The sequence below is a fragment of the Dermacentor silvarum genome, chromosome 7 (assembly GCF_013339745.2).
Source record: "Dermacentor silvarum isolate Dsil-2018 chromosome 7, BIME_Dsil_1.4, whole genome shotgun sequence".
Lineage (NCBI taxonomy): Eukaryota > Metazoa > Arthropoda > Arachnida > Ixodida > Ixodidae > Dermacentor > Dermacentor silvarum.
In genome coordinates this window covers 546,683-572,568 of record NC_051160.1, presented here as the reverse complement: position 1 = coordinate 572,568, position 25,886 = coordinate 546,683, and the positions used below count along the sequence as shown (strand labels likewise).

Below are 25,886 nucleotides of genomic sequence, written 5' to 3'. Positions count from 1 at the left end.
GCCCCGTTCGTCGTCTCCTGCTCGTTACAGGTGACCATCACCAAGCCAAGCCTTCTCTCGCGGCGCTCTCAGACGCCGCTCGCCAAGCCCGGCGGCTCGGGAAAACTGAGTTCAGCGACCTCCGGAGGTGAGGCCGCTGACGTCGACTGTGCGCAACATCCTCCGCTACGACGACAACGACGAAAACAGAACGACGCAGACGTACAGACGCAGTCAAACACCGTACGAGAGGTAATAACGTCGAACATTCCCGTCACCGTAGACGACGAAGACATAACAGCATTAATCGACACTGTAGCGGACACCTCAGTTATGAGCATGGACCTTGCCTGCAAGCTGAAGAAAGTTTCTACCGAGTGGACTGGGTCGCAGATTCGCACTGCAGGAGGCCATCTGCTAACCCCGGTAGGAAGATGCACAGCGCGAGTGAGCATTCGTGGGTTTACGTACCTCGGAGATTTCGTTATCCTCCCAAGCTGTTCGGGGGACCTAATTCTGGGAATGGACTTTCTGAAGGCTAATGGAGCCGTGATAAACCTACAAAAGTCGCTGGTAACGTTTTCAACGGCGCACGCCTTAGCAGGGAGCAGCACTGACGACACGTATGTCAACGCCTTGAGGATTGTCGACGAGAACATCACGGTGCCGCCAAGGAGCAGCGTATTGACCCTCGTAACCTGCGACGCATTCGACAACTATGAGGGTATTGCCGAGGCAAATATCCCGCTGTTGCTCGAAAGACACATCTGCATCGTCCGGGACCTTGTTCGAATACAGAATAAGTGCTCGCAAGTTTTGCTGACAAACTTTAGCCATAAGTATCAGCACGTCCCTCAAGGTACAGCTGTGGCCTTTCTGAACGGCATTGCTGACTTCTCCGACGTCGGCACGTTACAAGTGACTTCACCGGATGCAACAACTCACGCCAGCCTGAGTACCCGCGTCCACATTAATGCTGACTTAGCAGATGTACAGAAGGATCAGCTACTGGGCCTAGTGACAGAATTCTCTGGCTGTTTTTTCACAGAATCTAGAGTCCAGCGCACCTCCATTACGCAACACCGGATAGTTACAGAGGAGTCGGCGCGGCCTGTTCGTCAGCACCCGTACCGCGTGTCACCTATGGAGCGGGAGGCGATTAAGCGTCAAGTTGAAGAAATGCTCAATGATGACGTCATCCAGCTCTCGACAAGTCCGTGGGCGTCCCCTTTCGTGCTAGTAAAAAAGAAAGACAACACGCTCCGCTTCTGCGTTGACTGCAGACGGCTTAACCGAGTCACCAAACGCGACGTTTACCCCCTACCACGGATTGATGACGCTTTGGACCGTCTGCGTCATGCTGAGTTCTTTACTTCGTTAGACCTAAAGTCAGGGTACTGGCAAATCCAAGTGGACGAGCGTGACCGTGAAAAAACCGCCTTCGTGACTCCCGACGGGCTATACGAATTTAAAGTCCTGCCTTTCGGTCTCTGTTCCGCTCCTGCTACGTTTCAACGGATGATGGACACTGTACTCGTCGGACTAAAGTGGCAGACGTGTCTAGTGTACCTTGACGACGTTGTTGTGTTTTCCAGCACGTTCGATGAACATCTCACCCGACTACGAAGTGTCCTTACCGCAATACGCAAGGCAAACCTCACCATCAAGCCTGAAAAATGTTACTTTGGCTTCCGGGAACTCAAGTTTTTAGGCCACGTGGTCAGCTCCCAAGGAGTACGACCAGACCCAGAAAAGCTCGCTGCAGTTGCCGAGTTTCCTCACCCTAAAGACAAGAAGGCTGTTCAGCGGTTCCTGGGCCTCTGCGCTTATACTACCGCCGTTTCGTTGAAGGCTTCTCGAGGATTGCTGAACCTCTCACGAGACTGACGCGACAAGATGTGCCCTTTGCGTGGACGGAAGACCAAGAGCAGGCCTTCACCGAATTGCGCAAACGCCTTCAATCCGCTCCAGTGCTGGCGCATTTTGATGACACCGCGGCAACTGAAATTCACACAGACGCAAGCAACGTAGGACTCGGGGCTATTCTGGTTCAATGGCAAGACGGCGCAGAACGTGTAATTGCGTACACGAGCCGTAGTCTCACAAAAGCAGAAGCAAATTATTCAACCACCGAAAAAGAATGTTTAGCAGACGTGTGGGCCATCAGCAAGTTCCGACCTTACTTATACGGCCGGCCATTTCGAGCGATCAGTGACCACCATTCGCTCTGCTGGCTTGCCAATCTACGAGACCCGTCAGGTCGCCTCGCTCGTTGGAGCCTCCGCCTCCAGGAATACGACATGACTGTTGTCTACAGATCGGGCAGTAAGCATAGCGTTCTCCTATTCTCTTGACATCCTCCGACTTGGAGCTAGATTTGCCGTTTCTTGGTGTCGTCGACGTGGTGCGCATGGCTGACTAGAGCACTGCACGGGCCTGATTTTTCGGCCCGAGCCCGGCCCGGGCGTGCATGACCGAGACCAGCCCGGGCCCGGCCCGGGCCCGTGGTTCCAAGCCCGGGCGTTCATTACTAAGCTTAGCGAAGGCCCGCGTGTGCATGACCAGGCCCGGCCTGTAAGAAAAAAATCTTTTTTTACTTACAGATTGCACCGTATCTGTCAGCCTCACCTTCTAGAGGTTTAAAAAGCTGCAGTATATAAACAATAAAAGGCCGAAATCTTTGTTTCTCTGACGGGAACATCAGTAATCCGGCCCATTGGCTGTGCTACTATTTTTCTGCTGGTGCGCATGCACTTACCTTGATTTGTACGATATGGTTCTATGATGTCATTTAGCATCCAAATATACAGGGCGTTTCATTTTAGCTGAAACAAATTTTTAAAGATTGCCTGTGGCAGATAGCGAATTATAATCCTTGATCTAAACTACTCGATGAGGCGGCCATTACTTACACGAGAAATAAAAACGCCTAATTGAAGAATTAACATTATAACGCTAATTAACGTTTTAATAATTTATTTTATGGCACATCTTTCAATCTACGAATTATAGCCACCGAGTTCGCAAGGCGTATCCACTTGGAACGAATTCTTAGGACTAAACTAGTTTCTAGATAATAATTTTCAATGTGTCCGACGAAATCAATCAAATCAAATCAATTTATTGTCCAGTTTACATGCTGGACGGTCATTTTGGACTAAAAGCTACACATGTAGCTTGACATATGTACATATGTAGCTGGGCAGGCCACGTAATGCGTAGGATGGATAACCAGTAGACCATTAGGGTTACATAATGGATACCTAGAGAAGGAAAGCGCAGTCGAGGTCGGCAGAAAACCAGATGGGATGATGAAGTTAGGAAATTTGCAGGTGCAAGTTGGAATCAGCTAGCGCAAGACAGGGGTAAGTGGAGATCACAGGGAGAGGCCTTCGTCCTGCAGTGGACATGGATAGGATGATGATGATGATGATGATGATGATGATGATGATGATGATGATGTAGCTTGACGTGACCCAAAAGACCAGGCAAGGCAATAGTACAGCAAACAGTGTGCACACATGCACCATAATTCACATATATTTCCAGCTGTCGCTGGAATTCCTCATAGACGAAATAGCTATGAACGGAAAGACAACGAATATTTGCGTCACGGACGAGTTAACAGAATTGAAAAAAGTTTCAACAGAATGCATTTTAAACTACAATAATAGCTATACAAAACAACGCTACACCACCTATACAACATAGCATGAGCCTGCATTTTACAAGATCAACGTTTGCTAAGAAAACGAAGCAGGATTTACATTATATACTCAGAACCATACACAAAGGCAGAATAATAATCACATCAGATACACTACAAACGACCAAAGTTTCAGCTGAGTTCTTTCTTACAGTAATTACCGCCATTTTTGTATCTGTTCAAAGTGAATGGTAGGTAATGTATTAACGATTGATGCTTATAGAGTGTTCTGAAGTATGGATTTCTTGTGTTCACATTAATGCGACGACGCTCTAAGGATGCTAATTGTTTTATGTAGTTCCAAGCTAATTCTGACGGATGGCCTAATGGATGGTCAAAACGCCTAATTGAATATTTAACATAAGTACGCGAATTAACTTTTTAATTATTTTACGGCACATCTTTCAATCTACGAATTATAGCCGCTGAGTTCGCAAGGCGTATCCACTTGGAACGAATTCGCAGGACTGAACCGTTTCGATATATTAATTTTCAAAGTGTCCGACGAAGTGCATGGGCGTTCCAGTTAAATTTTTGAGGTAAACGCTGTTTTATGCATTGAAGCACAAAAGTAACTGGCCTTAGCGCTAAAATAATGCCATAGTATCGAAACTGGTGATAGTGCGATCGCAAAAGCGGTAACATGGAAATGGTTTCAGGAGTGGTTCTTTGTATAATTTATTTTTCCTTATGCGGAAACAATGTTCGTTTTTGCGGAAAGGAAAAAATTAGCGTAGCTTGCACTGGCGGCGCAATGCTAAAGAGACAGCGGAGATGATGGGCACCTAGCTAGTCCTGGCTTTTGGGCTAGGCTAAGCACTACCAAGTCATCCCAGCATTTCCCGGAATTTATTTATTATTGATTATCGATTAGCTATTGATTGGCTATCGATTGTCTATTGCAAGATATTGGCCACGTATTTGGGATAGGCTAAGCACTACCAAGTTATCCGAATTTATTGATTATTCATCCATTATCGATTAGCTATTGATTGGCTGTCGATTGGCTATCGTAAGGTATTGGCCGCGTATTTGGGCTAGGTTAAAGTCATCCCCAGCATTTTCGGGAATTTATTGATTATCGATCAATTATCGACTAGCTATTGATTGGCTATCAATTTCTTATCGATAGGCAATTAGTCCCCATCATTCTTAGCTAGACTTAACCAGGCTCAGCTTCGCTAGTTCACAGATGTGCTATTGCGCTTGGACCCTTTCTGCACTGCTGCCAGGATCGGCCCACAGTTTTGGATTCAGCGGACACATTAGGCCCGGCTGAAACAGCTCCGCTGTTAAAAATGAGAACTTCATCTGTTTTACTATTTTCTTTGATAAGATATAATCATCTGATGAGATATACAGTCAAGAGAGCGGGGTGGATCTGAGAACAAACGGGGATAACCGATATTCTAGTTGACATTAAGCGGAAAAAATGTAGCTGGGCAGGCCATGCAATGCGTAGGATGGATAACCGATGGACCATTAGAGCTACAGAATGGATACCAAGAGAAGGGAAGCGCAGTCCAGGACGGCAGAAAACTAGGTGGGGTGATTAAGTTAGGAAATTCGCAGGCTCAAATTGGAATCAGCTAGCGCAAGACAGGGTTATTGGAGATCGCAGGGAGAGGCCTTCGTCCTGCAGTGGACATAAATATAGACTGATGATGATGATGACAATCATCTTGCACGTGTCACTTCACCTTGGCACAGAATGCATTGAACCAGGCAATGCATAACGGTCGCGTGTGTTTGAAGGCCGACTTAGGCACTTCAATGAGTCTGGCCCGGGCCAGTGGCTTCAAGCCCGAGCCCGGCCCGGGCCCGCGGCCTCAAGCCCGGGCCCGGCCCGAGCCCGCCAACAAAAGCTTCGGACGGCCCGGCCCGGCCCGCGGGCCGGGCCGACCCGGGCACGTGCAGTGCTCTATTGGAGAGTTGCGCCCGCGAAATACGTGTCCGGGTGGCCCTGCCTCTGTAGCATGGCTGTCGCCCTGGCCCGTCTTCGTCTTGCGTGGTATGTCGGGTGCATGTTGCGTGGTATGGGATACACATGTAGCCGTGTTCGCAGAGCGAGTGGTATCAGTTGAGTCTCGTCCCCGCAGAATTGCGGCGCCAGGGGGTAGTGCAGGCGTCTTAATAGACAACGTCCCTGGGGCGTCGCGTTAAGACGCTCTCGCTGGGCGATCATCGTGGCTGCGGCGAGCTCTTCATATGTGTTGGTCAGCCCTAGCTCCCGGAGGCGCTCCGTGCTTGTGCTCGCCGGAAGGCCGAGCGCGGCCTTCCAGGCGATTCGAATTAATTTGTCCACTTGGTCGGTCTCAGTGCGGCGCGTGGCTTGAAAGGGCAGTGCGTAAGTTATGCGACTAATGACGAAGGCTTGCACCAATCGCAAAGTGTCCGCCTCCGTCATTCCCTCTTTGCCGCGCGCGATTCTGTTAATAAGTCCAGTGATGCTGCTTACAGTGCGTTTGAGTTTAGAGAGCGCGATGGAAACGCTGCCTGTTTCTTGTACGTGCATCCCGAGAACCCGCATGTTTGTTGTCCTCTTGATGGGCTCCCCATCGAGAAAGAGTTGTAGGGTCGGTGCTCTGTTCGCTTGTGTATGCTTGGGCCTAATGCTTAGGTATGCCGACTTGGCCGGGGCGCATTTCATGCCTGCTTGTTTCGTGAAGGTTTGGACCGTGTCAATGGCTCTTTGGAGGATATCTTGGCGGTCACCGTATGAGCCTCGAGTGGCCCATGGCGTAATATCATCCGCGTATATGGCGCACACGAGATCTCTGTGCTCCTCGAGTTCTAGTGCCAGTTTGCGTAGGCCGATGTTGAAAAGGAGCGGTGATAGTATAGAGCCTTGAGGGGTGCCTCGCCCCGGTAGGTCATATGCGAGTGATCGTGTCGTACCTATGCCAATATGGGCGGTGCGGTTGCTCAAGAAGTCTTGCACGTAGTAATGTATTCTATCACCACATCCTACGTCATCGAGTCCCTCAAGAATCGTGGAGTGCGAGATAATGTCAAATGCTTTTTGAATGTCGAGTGCGAGCAAGATCCTGTCTGGACACCTCGGGAAAAGCAGCGGGAGTCGGCACCGGCGGAGTCTCGCGGGCAGAAGGGAGGGCTGCGCAAACTTGCTTGTGGATGACCTGGCGAAGGTTGGCCGGCAAAGGCGAGGGTGGTGGCGTGGTTGAGGACAGCAGCGAAAGCTGACGAGCGACCTCAGCACTGACGAATTCCTTTATCTGGCCAAGCAGGGAGTCCATCTCAGGAGCCGTGGTCATGCTCGCGAGGGTTTCGTTGGACACAGGTGGGCGCCGCGTGAGAAGACGCTGTCTGCAGAGCTCGTCGAAACTCTGGCAAAGCTCAATGACCTGAGAAACAGTGCCTGGGTTTTTGGACAGCAGCATATGAAAGGCATCGTCGGAAATGCCCTTCATGTTGTGACGTACCTTGTCCGCCTCCGCCATCGTCGGGTTGACACGCCGGCAGAGGTCGACGATGTCCTCTATGTAGCTGGTGAACGTTTCACCAGTTTGCTGGGATCAGCTTCGTAGGCGTTGTTCAGCGCGAAATTTGCGCACGCCAGGGCGGCCGAAAACGTCTGCGATGCTGGTTTTGAAGATAGCCTACGTGCGGAGATCGGCTTCGTGGTTTTTGAACCAGAGCTTGGCGACGCCCGATAAATAGAATATCGCGTTGCTGAGCTTGAAGGGATCGTCCCATTTGTTAGTGTTGCTGGCGTGTTCATACGATTCCAGCCAATCTTCAACGTCTTTCTCATCGGTGCCGCTGAAGATGTCAGGATCCCGCTGACGCTGGGCACCGGCACATACGATGGCTGGAGTAACCGGTGGGGATGTCGGGCTGGGGTCGTCAGGCATGGCGGACGGCAGAGTTCGGGTGCGTAATTCCAGGTTGGGGGAAAACCGCAGCACCTCCACCAGAATCTAATATAAATACAGGACAAGAGAACAGCAGGCAGCGTGTCTCAACCAGAGCAGCTCTGGCAATCTCGAGCTCGCGCCTCCCGCACGACTGGCGATGTGGCTGCAGCGCCGGTCATTCCTCTCCACTACAATATATCTGCTGTATCTACAACCTCTGCTGTATCTCATGTGTTGTAACCTTTGCTGTATCTCTGTTCTGCCCCAACAGAGTCTGCACCAAGCACATCTTGGCCCTCATCACAGGAGCCCTCATATATCTACACCAACAGGAAGGGGCTGGAGCCGAACTCACAAGGCTTTTACACCACGAACAAAGAAGCGGATCCAGAAGTATTTGGATGAGATACCAAGTCTACGTAGGACTGTATCAAGACTGAAAAGAGCCTCAGCCATCATTCCACCAGCACGGATATTGGCAGAGTCATCCAGGTACCCGAACAAAAGAAATTCTTCGTGTTCAGATGGGCCTGCAACCTCTGAACAAGCATGGACGATGCTGGCCAAAAGAGTTACATCAGTTTGCCCTTCCTTAATCAGATTCCTGGCCTTGTCAAATTCAATTTTTTCCAAGTATAAATTTTTTCTATGAATGCAAGCTTTTTCATTCCCCATTATTGCTAGATATCATTATTCTTCCTTATCCAAACATAAAGGTGAACTGATTCTTTGCTCATACTTAAGGCCCGTCATTGTCTATTAGCCTAACATCTTTGTAGGAGTATTCTCTACTGTACGTTGCCATGTTAAATTCCTCTCCTGAAATAGCAGATGCGGCATCGGCATGTGTCTTGCATTAACCTTTGCACCGTGTGCTATGTAGCATTTCACTTTTCTTAATGTTATTGGCCTTCACTGCTTGCAGAGCAGAGTGGCTTTCTTGAATGCAAGCTTTCTCATTCCCATATTTAATTCTTGGTCTCGTTCAGGACTGCTCTTCTTGCTCAATAGCCTGGGTTTTTGCGCAAGCTACACTGAAGTAGTTGATTGCAGAATCTGGTTGCAGAAACTTGGTCGTGGTCGCTGTGTTACGTTTTTCGGATTTGGGGGGCCTGGTAAGTTGCATTGGGAAGCAGTCTCTCGAGATAAGCACCTGCTCCTGCAGTCCGTACAGCGACATAGACTCCCAATTTACACGCACCGTGATTGGTGCTCCCCATTCCGTCCTTTCCTGCTGCAGCCGTGTGCAAATTTTGCTTGTGGCCTTCGTTGGCCCTGATTTGGCGTCAACAGAGAGCAGCATACATGTTTACATGGTCCGAAGTGTATGAAGTCGATAGCCACATGGGTGGAAAGGCCCACAGAAGTGGCTGCTGAAGGTGATGCCCAAGAAACCGACTTGTCCATATTGAGACAAAGTGGGGCACCAAGTGTGATCCACATATTAGCGGCCCCCGAAAGAAAAGAAATGTGCAGGCTGGAAAGGAGTTAACGCTAAAATGCTGGGTAGTCGATGTCGCTGTGTTGGCTGCGGCAGCAGATGCCTGCGTCAGCCGAATGCTTCGCAATGCAAGTTTCTTATCTTCAACGATGACTGTCGGTGCAAACAGGTGGGATGTGCTGCCCAATCGGTTTGCGTTTCTTGTTGTCGCTTGAGACCACCATGTGCAACGAAGGCAAGCACAAGCACTGTGCCTGTAGTAAGACTGCTGAATGCGCCTAAGTGACCAGTGTACGTCATTCCTCACTGTTACCATGTGGATCTTAGCCAATGTATAGTGTATTGTCTGAACCTTATGCGGTGATTGAATGCGGAATCTTATTTTGCTGTTATCTCACTTGTTTATGGTCGCTGTATTACGTTTCTTGGATGTGGCGGCCTGGTCATTTGCATTGGGAAGCAGTCTCTCGAGGTAAGTAAGCACCTGCTCCTGCAGTCCGCGCAGCGACATAGACTCCCAATTTACACGCACCGTGATTGGTGCTCCCCGTTCCGCGTCCTTTCCTGCTGCAGCCGTGGGCAAATTGTGCTTGTGGGCTTCCTGAGCCGCGATTTGGCATACGTGCTTACATGGTCGGAAGTGTATGAAGTTGATAGCCACCTGGGTGGAAAGGCCCGCAAAAGTGGCTGCCGAAGGTGATGTCCACGAAACCGACTTGTGCATATTTAGAGAAAATGGGGCACCGAGTGTCAGTGACATATTAGCGGCCCCGACAGACAAAAATAAACGTGCAAGTTGGAAAGGAGGTAATGCTAAAACGCACGGTGATGTTGCCGTGTTGGGTGCGGCAACAGATGCCTGCGACACCCGATTGCTTTGGTATGCAAGTTGCTAATCTTCAACGGTGACTGTCGGTGCAAACAGGTGGGACACAATCTGCTTGCGCTGCTGGCTGTCGCACGTTACCGGACCGCCACGTGCGATGACGAAAGTGAGCAGTTTACGAATGAGCAGTTTATTGTTTCAGCGTATCTCAACATGCAAGTTTTATTGCTGCTCTTGTACGAGAAGGTGCACTGCTTGTCTTCGACCAATAAAGTCGTACGTCCTGTTCACTCACTTGTGGCTTGTTTGTATGGGCGTCAGTAGAGGCTCTTTGGTCTCCTGGCAATTAGAACGCACAAGCTAAGCGGCAAGGCACTTAGGCATGCCGCAACGCCAGCCGGGCGAGCGCGGCGCGTACCAGCGTACGCGACCGGTAAAAAGCGGCCATATTGGATTTTGCACTAAAAACAAAAAAAAAAAAAAGATTTCCGCTTCTTGTTTGAGCAGTGCCATCTGCTGGATACCCCAGTGAGTTCCATGCGCTGCCGCTTCTTATTTTCGTACCACTGTGGAAGGTGCAGTTTCTCTTCTCTAAAGTTGGTCTTTATTCTATGGCACATGCTCACAGGCCCGCAACGAGGTGGGTACAGGAGACCATAGGTGGATAGCAAAATCTCGGTTGTCGCAAGGGATTGTGGGGTACGGCGTATTCTGCTACAACTTCCAGTTCGAGACCACGACGCTGTCTATGCCGCCGTCACTTCATGCCCATGCTTCACGCGCTTGGCCTTTTATATACTGCGGAACTTTGGTGAAAAACCACGATATAAGCACCGCTGGGCAGTTCCAAAACGTAGGTGTGAGCTATCGCTCCTTCGTACTTATGTTGGCGCCCTTAAGCCCAAACCGCATGACAGCGATTTTGTGCGCGACGACGACAAGCGGCGGCTTCGAGCGACGAAACGGGCCGTCGCGCGAGCAGATCGCTTGTTCTTGTCGCTCGATCGCTCGGTTCTGGAAATCTAGAATTCGTCGCTCGTCGCCCGGAAGTGTTATGAGCGACTAGCCAATAGCGCAAAGTCGGAACTGGATATACATCAGTCAAGTTCTACCGATTGTCGCATGGAACGACCAAACGACTAGATTTTGATACGTGCAAGGATAATAACCTAGTGCAAGACCTTTAGAAATATTTATGCTGCTCTTTACACTAAAACACATCAACTTAAATTAATAAAGCAAGCGTCACGCAAGTTTCGTCGAGCATTTGCTGCCCTCATACCGGCAACACTGGGAAACGTCGCTCAGAGTCGTCGCTCGTCTCTCGCTCGCATGCGGTACGACTTGTAGGCGACGAGCGACCGCGACAGCCATCTCCATCGCGTCGCTTGTCGCTGTCGCGCGGAAGATCGCGTGCATGCGGGACTTTAGACTCGTGTATATTCAGGTGGCAGGCATTTCATGCCCTAACGTGTTTGTGTCGCGTCAAATAGTCATATAACGTTTATCAAGCGCAAACGTTTCTCGAGCGCATATAAACGTTCGTTAACTTAGAAGTAGTTTTTAATAAGTGGTAAGTCAACCTAATAAGTAGCTGTTTGTAACGCTTTCCATAACAAACGGTGCAGTCGATCGCTTCGTCCGCTGTTTTGTCTGCAGCAGTGCCCAGCGCGCGCCATGTCGTCGGCTGCTGTGCCTTCGCAGTCTCCCGTTTTTTGTCAAGAGACGCATGTCGTGCATAACTGCAGCGAGAAAGCACTGATTTAAGTATCTCAAAAGTGCACGAATTATTTTGACGTTACTGCTCCTCCCTCTTGCGTGCAGCCTCAGTTGCCTTTTCGCTGAACCGGAATGAAGACGGAGCATAATCAATGTGCTGAGGATCCTTGCTGGGTGCACCTGTGTGTATTTAACTGATTGTTAAAAAGGGGGTATTTGTACTAGAACATTAGTAGACGAAGTTATTCGCCAAAACACTTGCCTGTGGCGAAATGATCTTCACATACTATGGCTCCTACGTTCGGTACCCACAGCTCGCCGTTCACGGTAGAGCACTGCACGGGCCGATTTTTGCGGCCCGGGCCCGGCCCGGGCCCGTTTTCACATTGGGCGGCCCGCCCGAGCCCGATCAAAACTTTTATGGCGAGACCCGGGCCCGGCCCGGGCCCGGAAATAATCTACGTTACCCGCCCGGCCCGGCCCGCCACCCCTTTACCTTAAGCCCGAGCCCGGCCCGAGCCCGACTCGAAACCGGCCCGAACCCGGCCCGAGACCGAAAAATACATGTTTTTCAGAGTTGAGAAGCCCGAGAATAACTCGCAGAAAGCCCGAGCCCGGCCCGGGCCCGGGTCAAAAAGCACACGCCGTGCCCGAGCCCGGCCCGAGCCCGTGAAAAAACAACTCTACCCGGCCCGGCCCGCCCACCGGCCGGGCCGGGCCCGGGCTTTCGGGTAAGCCCGAGCCCGTGCAGTGCTCTAGTTCACGGTCACTCGTTTGACGGCAACTGCCCATTTACGTTTGTGCGCTTCATTCCACGGAAAACGAAATTTTTTTTTTCTTTCACGAAAGAGTTCGCGCACCCTAATGCCGAGCCGCAACCATAATCACGTTGCTGAAGCGTGTTTTCTTCGCGAACAGCGGGAAATCGTACTGTAGAAATTGCTGACAAGGCTGAACGGAGCAACAGAAGCGCTAACTCTCGAACCGGAAGTCACTAGCTGACGACATCGTCATTTTGCTATCAACATATTGTTCTCGCGACTACTCGTTCTCGCGCTTGGCGGACCGCTACCCGATTAGCCCTAGCCCAGCGGGCGCGCGTACTCGATCGGTCTTGCGGTGAGCCTTGGCCCGTAAGCGCCGTGACTGTCGCACTGTGCTGTATCTTGGGTGAATAAACCCATGTTTGATGGCGATCTGACTCCGGAGCCTTCTCTGCGCCGTGTCAGAGAGTCGACGAACCCTGCCGTAGCGCCTTTATGCGTTGCGGAGTGGAGGAGCGTCGTGCCCTTTTCTGACCGTCGCTCGTAGGGTGAGCCTAGTGCAAACCCATCTCCACAACTGAAAAGGGACAAGTTACTGACGAACCACAAACGCTTGCGTTGGATGTCTCCAGTTTGCTCGGCGGCGTGGTTAGCATCATCCGCTCGCCATTGCCGCTTCTTCAAAATTAAATCTGTCCGTCACGCAAGATAATGAATGGCTCACACCCCCGTAAACGTGGCCTCCCCATTACGACGACAGCAAAGAAGTGAAATTCAACGCTGGAATGATGAGTGGCAACGGAGCCAGCTGTGGAAGAATACGACGACGACGAACGCGGGAGCAATGGCACGAGCGCGTTCGCGCGGTTGCGCCGAGGGGTGCCAACGTACCAGCTGTTGAAGAAGACGACGACGCTCGAGCCATTCGTGATGATAGTTTCTGCGAACAGACAGGGACGTTCCAGCTAGACATAGACAAGCTACGCTTGTAAAAAGCCACGAGGACATTTGAAGTCACAAGCACGAAGATAAAATATGTCCACGCGCTAACCACTCCCATGCAAGCTGAACGGTCGCGACGCCACAGTTCCTCGTAGTAATTTTGTAGGAAGCTCTTATGCTGTCAATGAAGCACGTCATTAAACTGCCAAACGTTCATGTGCATCTTACTGTAGATTCCAGAGTATTGTTCTCGCGTATATCCGTCTTCTTTTTTTCTTCTTTCTGGGGTTTTACGTGCCAAAACCAGTTCTGATTATGAGGTACGCCGTAGTGGACGGCTCCGGATTAATTTTGGCCACCTGGGGTTCTTTAACGTGCACAACAACGCAAGCACACGGTTGGATTTTTTTTTTTCATTTCGCCTCTATCGAAATGCGGCCGCCGCTGACGGGATTCGATCCCGCAATCTCGTGCTCAGCAGCACAACGGCTTAGCTGACTGAGCCGCCGCGGCGGGTGCGTACATTCGTGAACCTACATTAAAAAAAAAAAAAAAAAAAACGCCATTCACGACGCGTGCACAGTCTGATCAGACATGCCTTCTTTGCAATAACAGTGGTGACAACGTAAAATAAATTTGGGATTCTGAGCATCTTGCGCCAAGCGACAAGTTGATAGCAGTGATAAACCTGTGAAAACGAGCACAGGAAGGGAAATACGCGAGGCAGCATGAAACTTTCACTCCATCTATTGCTGTTATTAAAGTGCATAACGTTGCTAAACGTAAGAAATTTTCACTCACTCGGAAGCTTGGGAGGCTTGTAGCGGCTGCACTGGAGCCACTCGAAGGTGGCCGCCTCACCCAGGCCTGGGCCACAGGTCTTGGAGAACTCAGCGACCGGAGACTGCGGAACTCTCGCGAAGAGCTCTCGGCCCGCTTCCAGCCTCGCTTCTCCAGGTGCGCGCGTCACCCAAGAATTGGAATTCGAACCGGAACTCGAACTTAACCTCGATTTAGAAAGCGCATTCGAACCAACACCGCGTCTTCCTCCGCAGGACGACAGCAATCCGTCGATAGAGAAGTCAGTCCTGCCATACCTGAACGAAGGGTGTTGGAAACACGTCTCGTTGCTTCGGCTCTCAGTATTGCCTTTTCCACTTCCGGGGTGGATGGTGACGTCGACGTCCTGGTTGTATCTCGCACCGGTAGTCATCGTCGTAGTTGCTGGCGTTGACACGCCGTGAAGAGCGCAGCTCGAAGGCGATCGCTGACACTTTTGACAACTGTACACCGTGGACGGCCCGTCTGGATCGGACGACATTGGAACTCGAAACTGTGGCAGACTTGAGTTCAATGGAAAACGGTCGACCCTTGTAACTGTGGTCGTCGCCTCGGTGCCAAGGTTTCAGGAGCGCCGCTTTCATTCGCGTCAGTGAATCGATTTAGCAACTTCCGAGGGTACAGTCTGCTACTGCCGGTGTCGATTCCTGAAGGGAAGGCATATCTTGTCAGTGCCTGTTAATCCGAAAGCAGATAGAAGATTAGCATGATAGTCAATGAACAGTGCAATACATCTACGAATACCAGACCATGGCAAGCCTTACATTCCTGTTGACTTTTTATTTATTTTATTTTCTGTTTGAAATATACTGCAATGGAGGATCGAGTAGGTGGGCGTACAGCCTCCCGGATTTTTAAAATACGTCTATTCGATATGGCTGCAATTTCGGCACTAGTTTTGTTGTGGTACAGTGCGAGTGCAGCAGAGTGCAGTGCGAGTTCAGAAAGTTCAAGCCTGCACTAGCGCTGCACGGTTATTTCAATAACGAATAAAGAAGTGCAAGTATCGTTTTCTGCTCTGCGCATTTCGCGCTTTTGGCTCATGGTGTTGTAGCGTCTGTTCTTATGACGTGCCACAGCGCGCTGTGGGTTCTGCGTCTGCTGTTGGTCGCCACATCGTTATATATGGACGCTTTTTGAGTTGGTGCTGCTCGTCACGGTTCGAGAAATGTTTTACAGCGTAAGCTATTATGGGCTCATTCCAATTCGCAACTCAAATGAACTTCAGGTGGCGCTGCGAAAACTGGCTGCGTCTGGCTACATTGTGCAACATGGCGGCTAGACGGAGGTCCCCGGGTCGCCGCCACCGCTGTGTTCGATGTACAGTACACTGTAGTTTGATGATTTTCGTGCAGTGTGATGCCGGTTTTCACTGTTGTGGGGACGGAAAGTGAGTAGTTTACGCCGACCAAATCATTTTAGCCGATCTGAGAGAGGCACAGTGGGTAATGAGGTTGAAGTGGTCGCACGGTGTGTGCAAATATCTGGCGTGACAGCAGACCCGCACGAGATCCTGATGAAAATCACCGATGTATTCTTGAACCAATTGGTCGTGGAACCGAAGTACTCGTGCACTGTTAGATTGTCGGAAAACTACAAGCACGTTTCTGCTTCTTTGATTCCCTGTTAAGGCGCGGATAGATAGTGCGGCGTTTCGAGCGTGCGAGACAGCGGCCGGCGAAGTTGGATACGACACGCTGGCCTCACCAGGATTGCCGAAATCTTACAACCTGCTCAGTTTGGCGCGTTTTACATGGGACGCAGCAGTGCACCGATTTTCTCGGTCAGCTGTTGCCGCTGTACATGCGGATAAATGCGCAGCCGGCGCGCACTTTCTCATTGTTGTTGACTTAACACATTTTCGTTCGGCGAAGGCGCAAAGTCTGCACGCTCTTTTCAGTCTAGAGAGCAAGCGAACCTAAAATCAAGCTTTGCACTTTATCGCGAGTATGCACTTCGAATCTGTGGCGAACCTTTTCCGCTACTTTTGCGTTCCTGTTATCTATTTTACATTCAAGATTTGCGCAACGTGACTGCTGCTTCGCTTAGCAGCACGTTGCAGTTATTGCAGTAGTTGGCGCATTGTTTCCCTCATAGAGAACAAAACGATAAGTAAGAAACCGGAAGATCTGCTAACTACAATAAAAACATTTGCACACCATGTACAGGTATGGTTTGTGCTGCGTGGCGACCATGACTGATTACTCCCCGCAGTCTACGACCATGTCGCTTATGGCCGCTGTGTAAAGTAATGAAATAAAACAAATGTTTCTGTGTAAATTAATGTTAACTAAGCTACTGCATTATGAATCTAATTAATTTTTCATGTTATTTTATAATTGACGTATCCTGCACTTTAAGTGGCCAAAGCTGTGTTCGCCTCTGAACTGCCAATCTCCTTCAGACACTGATAATGGACACAATTGCTTTGATAATTACGCACTTTCATATAAGCGCCTACTAATTTGCCCTATAGTTACACGGGTAGCATGTCCAGGTCGCAAGGAAGGCGTACCGCTATGCCACCCCATAGTTATTTTCCACGCTGTTGTGCAACATAGATGTTGTGCTTACATAGAACGATTTACTGACGTTACCCGGGAGTACCTGAAACTCCGATGTACCGATTTTCGCTGATGTACCATACGCTGTAGTTCCATGTTGTGCGCCGCATGTATCCGATATAACAGCTTTAATCAAGGAAAGCATGAGTACCGCGGCGACATTCGCATCATAAACTGCATTACCAGGCCGGCTACCACATCAAACTGCATGTTGCAGCACGCATACGCTGAACGTTATCACGATGGCAGTAACAACCTCAACGCAAACTTCCTGACGATGGCAGTATAACAACCTCAACGCAAACTTCCTGAAGTTCGCTGTAGTGCTTTCCTCCAAACGTAGTACACGCAACAGGATAGCGTTCTCTTCACACAAACAACAAACCGACCCTCGCCTGAAAAAAAAATAAGAAAAAAAAAGAAAACTTTCTCGAGCAAGATGTTGAGAACACAACTATTGCCGTTGTCGCAGCTTATGATAAGATTCGCAATCCATGTGGCTCTTCTAAGTGCAAAACGCAGCATAATTCCACGGCCGTGCGGAGTTTCATAGATGGTGGCTCCATCGTATCGTACTAATAGAAGCGCACCCGATCGCATTACGAAGGCTACGGACGGAGCGTCTGCTCCGACCTCCGTGTGAGGTTTCCGGCGCTCGCCGCTAGGTGTCGCATGAATTGCTGGAGTCGCGAATAGCCGTTTCGGGTCGCGATGATGCCGCCGCCGCCGCCGCTCCGTAGCCGCTGTCGCATGCGAAAAAAAAAAGTACCAGCTCTCCGCCGGGCTCGCTGTGTGGGAGGCGGATACGCTACCACTGAGCTACGCAAGCGCTTGCTATCCGAGAGCGGGAAATTGTACTAAAACGGCGCTAGCCATCGGCGATGGAACGCGTCGGCTTGCACGCGCGATGGCGTCCCAAGCAGGCCGCGTCGGGCGCGTTGCAATGGGAGCAAATGTGACAGCCGTAGTTGCATTGTCGGCCGCTTGGCTGGGCCGAACGGCACTATAGCCATCGGCGATGGAACGCGTCGGCTTGCACGCGCGATGGCGTCCCAAGCGCGTTCCTGACGCATTCACTCAAATTACTAGGTAGTACTGTCGAAACGCTCGTCTAGCTTACGCTGTGACTGTGCTGCGTGTGCCGCGCAGGCCTGGCTTTATTTTGCTTTCAACTTCGCTGGACACACTTCTGCAATCTGAGAGCACCTCCCATGAACTTAGCGCATACCTGTCGTGAACCATTACGACAAATTTCAAAGTACCAAAAAGGAGGCCATCTTTAACGCGATAGCGTTAAGGGCCCCGTATCGCAAAAAATCCGGTGTCGGCGTCCTGTGAGCGAAAATTCCCGTATATATTTATGTAAATGTATATGCCGCGCCTTAGTATATGACATGCGGTATGTGCAGATTACATTGCCACACCATTCTACCACTAAAGTCGCTCATACCTTCTTACATTCTTGACAAAGTTATTCCTCGGAATTTGGAGAATGACAGCCCATAAACGAATGTGATGAAACAAAACACCGACAGCGCATGCCTTTTGTGCTAAATTTTCTCAGACTGAAATATTAAAAGTGCGAAAAAATAACAGAAACATGAAAATGATGTAATTCTTTTTTTTTTTTTCGTGGCTGTTCACGACCTCCGGGCTCGGCCCACGCAATATTCCGCGTTTCTACCAGAAAGCTCACCTTCAGGCATAACATTCGCCGCCGAGCGTTTCCCGATAAACATTGCGGTTACATAAGCTGCAGCTGCTGGGAAGCTTGAGAAGCAGCTAGCGATCTGTGAATACTGTCGGATTTCTCTCTTAAAGACGCAGCTTAAGCGTCCTCCATTTTTTTTTTTTGGTATCGCAATAATCGCTATCGAGATTGTACTCCGTAGTGACGAGGGGGGGGGGGGAGGCTGTATTTATTGCGATAGCAATTATATGTACACTCCAGGCGCATGTATGCCGTCGCCGTGATGTTCCCTATCACCACTCCTGCTTTGGCTGCCAAAAAGCAGCTGGCAGTATTGTCAAATAAATAAATAAATAAATAAATAAAGTCCAAGGGCGATAACATCGTCGGCGCGCGCCGTATGCTGTATGTGCAAGTAAAAGGGTAAGAAGGTGAGCCGACGCTAGCGGCTCAATCCCGTGGTCTTCGCATGTGTTCATGTTTGCTTGTGCGCGGGTGACACCATGCTTGTAAATTTAGTTAGTAAGCGAATGTTTACATTTTGTACGGCCGATAACACTGTTATCCTTACTTGTATAGCTGTCTACTAATTTGCTATCGCAATCGACGCTTCGCCTTTCGGGAGAAGCTACGACTTTTCTCGTCCGAGCAATTCACGAGCAACGCGTTCCAAGCAATTTCACGATCAAACGCAATTTAGCACGTCACATGACTTCATTAAAATTACCTCACAACCATTTAGGTATCGAACTTGTACTTCAAATTCTTAGGAACTGCTGTAACCAATGCGGGGGATATTGACGTCTGCGATCCACTGTAAATTTCGCGCAGCGCCGTGTCGTCTGCTACCGGAAACTATACCTGCGCTTGCAAAGTGGCGAGTGCAGGATAACTGTGAACTCGTGCAGAACTTCCATTCAAATCAAAGAGCGTGGTGCATGCGGCGCGCGGTGCACTATAAAATCGAGGACATAAGTTCAGCGCACTCCGAAAGCACGAGGTCGCGGGATCGAATCCCTGCCACGGCGGCCGCATTTCGATGGGGGCGAAATGCGAAAACACCCGTGTACTTAGATTTAGGTGCACGTTAAAGAACCCCAGGTGGTCCAAATTATTTCGGAGTCCCCCACTACGGCGTGCCTCGTAATCAGATCGTGGTTGTGGCACATAAAACCTCATAACTTTTTAGAATGAAGCCAAATCCAAGAGACGAAATATTGAGCGGGCGTCGACCGCAGGAAGTATCAGCCCCTAATAACGGCGATAAGCGTCGAGGTCGGCAATAGTACGCGCAAGCGCGAATGTTTTCTGCGACGTTGTCCACTTCAGGTGGGCACGCACCCGGCCTGTATTTTATTGCGATATCAATTATATGAACACTTCAACCGGATTTCTGCCATCAGCGTCGCCGTCGCCGTGAGGTTCCGTATAGATTCCAAGGGCGATAAAATCGTCGCTGGCGCCGTATGCGCGAGCGAAAGCGCGCGGGGGACGCGCGCTATCATGGAGAGCGAACGCACGGCTGAAAGCAAACGCGACCGTCGCGCGAAAGGCGTGGGGGTATGGGAGGGGGGGAGGCGGGGCGGTGCTGTGCTCCGGCAGCAAAGGCGTATCTTGCCACTCAATCTCCCACGCGAAAGCAAGAAAGTGGGAAGGCAGCGCGGGAAGGAGGGGGGGGGGGGGCAGCTTCTGCTCTGCCAACAACTTCTCTGCACAACTCCTCTGCACTTTGCCCTGCGTTGGCGGTCGCCCGCACCATCTATTATCTCCACACGGCTCTGACCTTTGTATGCGCTGTGCATTCGCCGCTCAGTTTCCGTTGAAGCGACAGACCACGCGAGCCTTCGCCCGCTGCGGCGGCTGCGCTTGCTGCCAGCGTTTTGACAGTTGTCTGCGGTCATTCAGTATGATCTAGTCATGTTTACTTGTGCGCGCTGACACCACGATTGTTAATTCAGTTAGAGGGTGAATGTGTCCAAGTTTATGCAGCCGATAAAACCACTATCCCTACTCCAAATAGCTCTCTCCTAATTTGCTATCGCAATCGATGCTTCGCCTTTCGGGCGAAACTGCGAATTTTTTTATGTGGTCCCATCGTTCGCAGACCACCCCTTGTATGTGATGATAAAGTCCCTTTATTTTAATGCGAATAGCATTTTATTGCGATAGCAACTATATGGACACTTCAACCAGATTTCTGCCGTCGGCGTCGCCGCCACCGTGAGGTGCCGTGAGGTTCCGTATAAAGTCCAAGGGCGATAAAATCGTCGCCGCGCGCCGTGTTCCCCCGCGCGCTATCGCGGAGAGCGAACGCACGGCGGAAAGCAAACGCGACCGTCGCGCGAAAGGCCGTGGGGGTATGGGAGGGAGAAAGGCGGGGCGACGCTGTGCTGCGGCACGAAATGCGTATCTTGCAACCGGGCGCAAGGGGAACTGGCCACTCAATCTCTCACGCGAAAGCAAGAAATCGGGAAGGCAGCGTGGGAGGGAGGGGGGTGAGGCAGCTTCTACTCTGCCAACAACCGCGCTTGTACTTTGCCCGGCTGTGGCGGTTGTCCGCACTGTCTTTTAAAAGCGATCTCCACACGGCTCTGACCTTTGTATGCGCTGTGCATTCGCCGCTCAGTTTCCGTTGAAGCGATCAACCGCACGAACCTTCGCCCGCTGCAGCGGCTACACTTGCTGCCAGCGTTTTGACAGTCGTTGTCTGCGGTAATTCAGTGTGATCTATTCATGTTTGCTTGTGCGCGCTGACACCACGCTTGTCAATTCAGTTAGTAAGCGAATGTGTCCATACTTATGCAGCCGATAAAACTACTATCCCTACTCCGAATAGCTAGCTCTCTGCTAATTTGCTATCGCAATTGATGCTTCGCCTTTCGGGCGAAACTGCGACATTTTTTTGCATTGTCAGACCTGCAAGACACAGCAATGTCATACGAAGTAAGGTGAGCGGCTTTGGTAGCAATATGAATTGTAGTAAACATGAGCTGATTAAGTAAGCAGGTGTGCTGCGGCGTAAGTAGACCGACATGAAGAGAGACTCGATGACCACGAGAAGGCCCGTGTGAAACGGTGGTGTTGATGAGAAGCGCTTCCCGTGGGCAGCGCGTGCGAAGGGACACACCTGTATAGCGCTGCACTGCCGATCCGGGCAGCATTGCATGTGTAGCGTGCGTTGGAAAATGTGGCCCGACTATTACTAACTGAATGAACAAGCGTGGTGTGAGTGCGCACAAACAAACATGAAGAGATCACACTGAATGACTGCAGACAACGACTGTCAAAACGCTGGCAGCAAGCGCATACGCCGCAGTGGGCGAAGGTACGTGCGGTCTATCGCTTCAACGGAAACTGAGCGGCGAATGCACAGCGCATACAAAGGTCAGAGCCGTGTGGAGATAAGAGACGGTGCGGGCGAGCGACTAGCGCGGTTGTTGGCAGAGTAGAAGTGCGCCCCCCCCCCCGCTCCCCCTCCGGCGCTGGCTTCCCGCTTCCTTGCTTGCGCGTGGGAGATTGAGTGTGTTCGCTCTCCGCTCTCCGTGATAGCGCGCGTCCCAGCACGCTTCCGCTCGGGCATACGGCGGGCAGCGAAGATTTTATCTATACGGAACCTCACGGCGACGGCGACGCCGACGGCAGAAATCCGGTTGAAGTGTCCATATAATTGCTATCGCAATAAAAATGGCCATACGACAGAAGAAGCAGCTCAGTACAATAACGCTTTTGTACGTAAAAAATAATTTTCACATTGAAGGCACAAGAATGTCTACAAGTCAAACCAAAAATGTGACATCGAATGAATTTATTTTACGACCTCCAAATGACACAAAGTGACAGAAAAAGAGCAAATACTTTTGACAACATAAAATGTGAACAAGATTTATGTTTGTATCGATAATAAATATGAATGTACCTTGCTTTTAAAAGCACGGTATGAACCGATCTCCTCAATCAGGGTAGCTAGAAAAGGGTGTTGATTTAAAAAATGCGAAATCTGATAGCTCAGTTTCTCAGTTCCGTAGTTTGTGCGGGGATTTTCTTTCCTATAAATCTTATGACGTAGGTTGTGGCAGTGGTTTTTCGCAAGATGCCTCTGAAAAAAACCTGCCGGATAAGATTTTACTTGATTGTAAATGACCATCGCCAACTTTTTTTTCATGAAGTTTATAATGGTTAGTATTTCATGTTTTTTGAAATGAGGCGCTGTATGAAACATCTGTGGTACTCCTTCGATTAGTCGTATAGCTTTCTTTTGCAAGACATGAATTTTATCCGTGTTGGATTTAGTCGTACTCCCCCACACAAGAAGGCAGTAGTGGATGTGCAAGTGAACTATTGTGTAATATAGTTGTTTTTTTAAGCATTGTGGAAGCAGTTGTCGTAAGTTACAAATAATACCCGTAGATCTTGATATGCTGGAGCGGACGTAATTGGTGTGCAAGAGCCAGTCTAAGTGCTCTTGAAAAAGTACCCCAAGAAATTTATGTGCTGTAACGCGTTCAATTTTTTGCCCCTCAAAAGTTATGTTAGCTTCTCTTGTGATAGTGTTATTACGTGGGCGGAATAAAACATATTTCGTTTGTTTTGTGTTTAGTTCTAGTCTATTATTTTTTAGCCAGTCAGATAGATGTCTCAACCAAAGATTTGCTTGTTGTTCAAGAATATTGAGCGCGTTACCAGAGAAGAATACATTGGTGTCATCAGCGTATAGAACTATGTCGGGTGTAAGTGGTATGTTAGGAATGGCTCTAACATAAATAAAAAAAAGCAAACCCTTGTGGAACACCACATGCGATTTTACTCATGTTGGATTTAGTGTAATTATTCCCAGTATATTGCTGACGATTAGGTAAATATTTTTTTATTAGTTCTAAGGCCAATCCCCTAATTCCGTATTTAGGCAGTTTCAGTAACAAGATGTGGGGCTTAACTGAATCAAAAGCCTTCTTGAAGTCGAGAAAGACCCCTGAGGTGAGTAATTTATGTTCAAAATTGTCATATGTTCAAAATGCATATGCCTCGTTTTTGTACATAAAAGTTCTCCTGGAAACTCACAATCGTAGAAGTGAGGTAGGTCTCCAGCAGTTCCAGGAATCCCCCTACCGAGACACCACTCCAGTTTTGGAACGCCACCGCACCAGCACATTCAATACAATTACGAACTGCCCTGAAAAGGTCCTCATGGGGAATCGAGTAGAAAAGCTCCTCAATGTCAATCGAGAAGCCGGAATTCGCTGCTGGTGCACTATCTTGGAGCAGTCCCACCAGTCGGTCTGAACTCGCGATCTTGTATGGGTCCTCCGGGGTCAGCCCCGAAAGCTGCCTCTGCAGGTACCGGCTGACAGTAGCCTGCCATGTTCCACGCTCCGTGACAATGGCTCGGAAAGGACAATCCACCTTATGGCTTTTTGCACTGAAGAATACGGTGAGCGCATGAACTTTGTTGTTCTTCACCTCCCTCTTTATCCGGTCGAGTTTTAAATCTTCCAGCAACGCCACTGCTTTCTTTTTTGCTCCTTGCGGTTTTTCATCCGAAATCCGGAAATTCTTCCTAACAGCGGCTAGGGCCTTGTCACCAAAGAGCCCCTGGGGCATGACTACGAAGCTTCCATCCTTGTCCGCCAACATGAGTGCATGGCCTGAGTCCTTCATATATCCTGCTATTCTTCTGCCCTCTGCCGTGCGCCGCTGGAAACGTTTTGGTAGGGTGCTGGAGCTTTCGCCGGTTGATTTGTGAACCTGCGCCCGTGTTAAGTGCGTATTGGTTGTGCGTTTCGTGGATCGCGAATAATTATTAATGGCTTCTGGGGGGCAGCATGTCGTTCCTGGAAGCCATGTAGCACTCACCAACTATATACATGTAGGGTGAGCAGGCCTGAGTGTGCTATTTTGTTTACAGTGTGGCCGATAAAGGCACGCTGAGTTCCCTCTGCCGTAGCGGCTGCTTTGGAGTTTGTTGGCGCTAACTCCTGCACTTGCACCTCGCTTTTTTGTAATTCTTTTTACACATTCTTTAGACATTTCGCATAAATAAGATGTTTTCGAGTGCGCAGCCTTCCGCGTCGGATTTAGCAAAGCGATGCACTTGTTTACATCGGCATCTACAGCCACAGATCGTTGTTAGCGTCAGAAAATGGGGGAAAGGTGCATATATGAAAAGGCGCTGATATGAAAGAATGTCAAAACGTATAATAAAACACATATCTGCTCATATGAGCCGCGTTGTTCCATCGTGAGACGAGTCAGTATGAGCGGCTGAGCCACTTAAACAACGGCGACTGTGATCCAGTTACAAATATTAGGCTGTTAATTTATTACTGATTCTCGCTTTTCTTTAACTTCGCGATAGTTAGTTTGCGCGTGTCATAAAGCATTATTAGAGCAAACTGTGCTCACATAAGCGCTCATTTAAAGCCGTGTTGTTCTCCTGCAAAAACGCGGATGCCATCGCTGACACCGTTGGTATATAACTGAGCGAAGCGGCTGTTTATGCTGCTGTACCGAATGTACCGTCTCGTTGTTTCAGGTTTGACGCAGAGATAAAGAGTACATCTCAGGAATTAAGAAATGTGTCAGCATGCCAACACGTAAAAACCCACCCATCTACGTTGCGAATACGACCGGCAGCCTACGGGAACGGTGACGTACAGATGTTGGCACAGGCGTTGGGCACAGCGCTGTGCCCCGCTTGCAACTTATTGTGTACGTGGCGATAGAGGCGAAGAGTCGTTTATTTCAAATTGCTAAGGCTAGAATTGGACTATAAAAGCAGTTTCCTTCATTATAACTTGCTTACTTTTCAGTACCGGTTCGCCGGTAGCGGGTATGCGAACTCGACGGCGCCAGGCCTAATTAACCTCCGCTGAACAGGTTCAACATTGGCTCAAACTTATGTGCACGGATAGAGAGGGTAGAATCTTGTGCATTTCAACTTCGTAGGCATGGCTTGAGCTCACTTTGAGCGCGATTATTTACATATACTAACGAAGCCGTTGCGGCTATCGTGTTATCGGTTCGAAGGCCGATCGCGCGCGGTTCGGTCGAATGATGGTGGGCACGCTGATTTTATCGGTGCCGTCGACAAGAAAGCCCGTCGCAGTACAACTCGCGCTCGTCGGTTACGTCTTGTAGGCCTGATATGATAAAATGGTCTCAGCGACACAGGGCTGAATGGTCGGCCAATAGTAGGCGTGCGCGTCTTGTCGGTCTCGTATCGACCCAGTGTTACCGCGCCTTGAACGAGTACGTTAAGTCGGGCACACGCTGCCACTACCAGCAAGCGAGGACCGACGCTGCAAGAAGTCTTCGTCAGCAACGTGTTTTCAAGTGTCATCCGAGTGTAACGCAGGGGTTTATCGATAAATTTGCTATTACAACCATCAATGCAAGGCGGCAACTACGTGGTTCCCTGTGCAGTCTGGACGAAGTCCTCACCGCTTTCTGTTAAATGTGGAGTTGCAGTCTGACGCTACGCACGTTTTCGGTACCGCAGCGCCGTCGAGCTGCCAGTGAAGTTTAAACGAGGTACACAGCA

General features: G+C 49.8%; 1 protein-coding gene across 1 annotated transcript in view; it reads right to left on the bottom strand.

The window, feature by feature from the left end:
- The window catches only part of LOC119457436 (uncharacterized), a 742,184-nt gene that overhangs the window by 319,898 nt on the left and 396,400 nt on the right, over window positions 1-25,886 (bottom strand). The gene's annotated exons all lie outside the window — the stretch shown is intronic.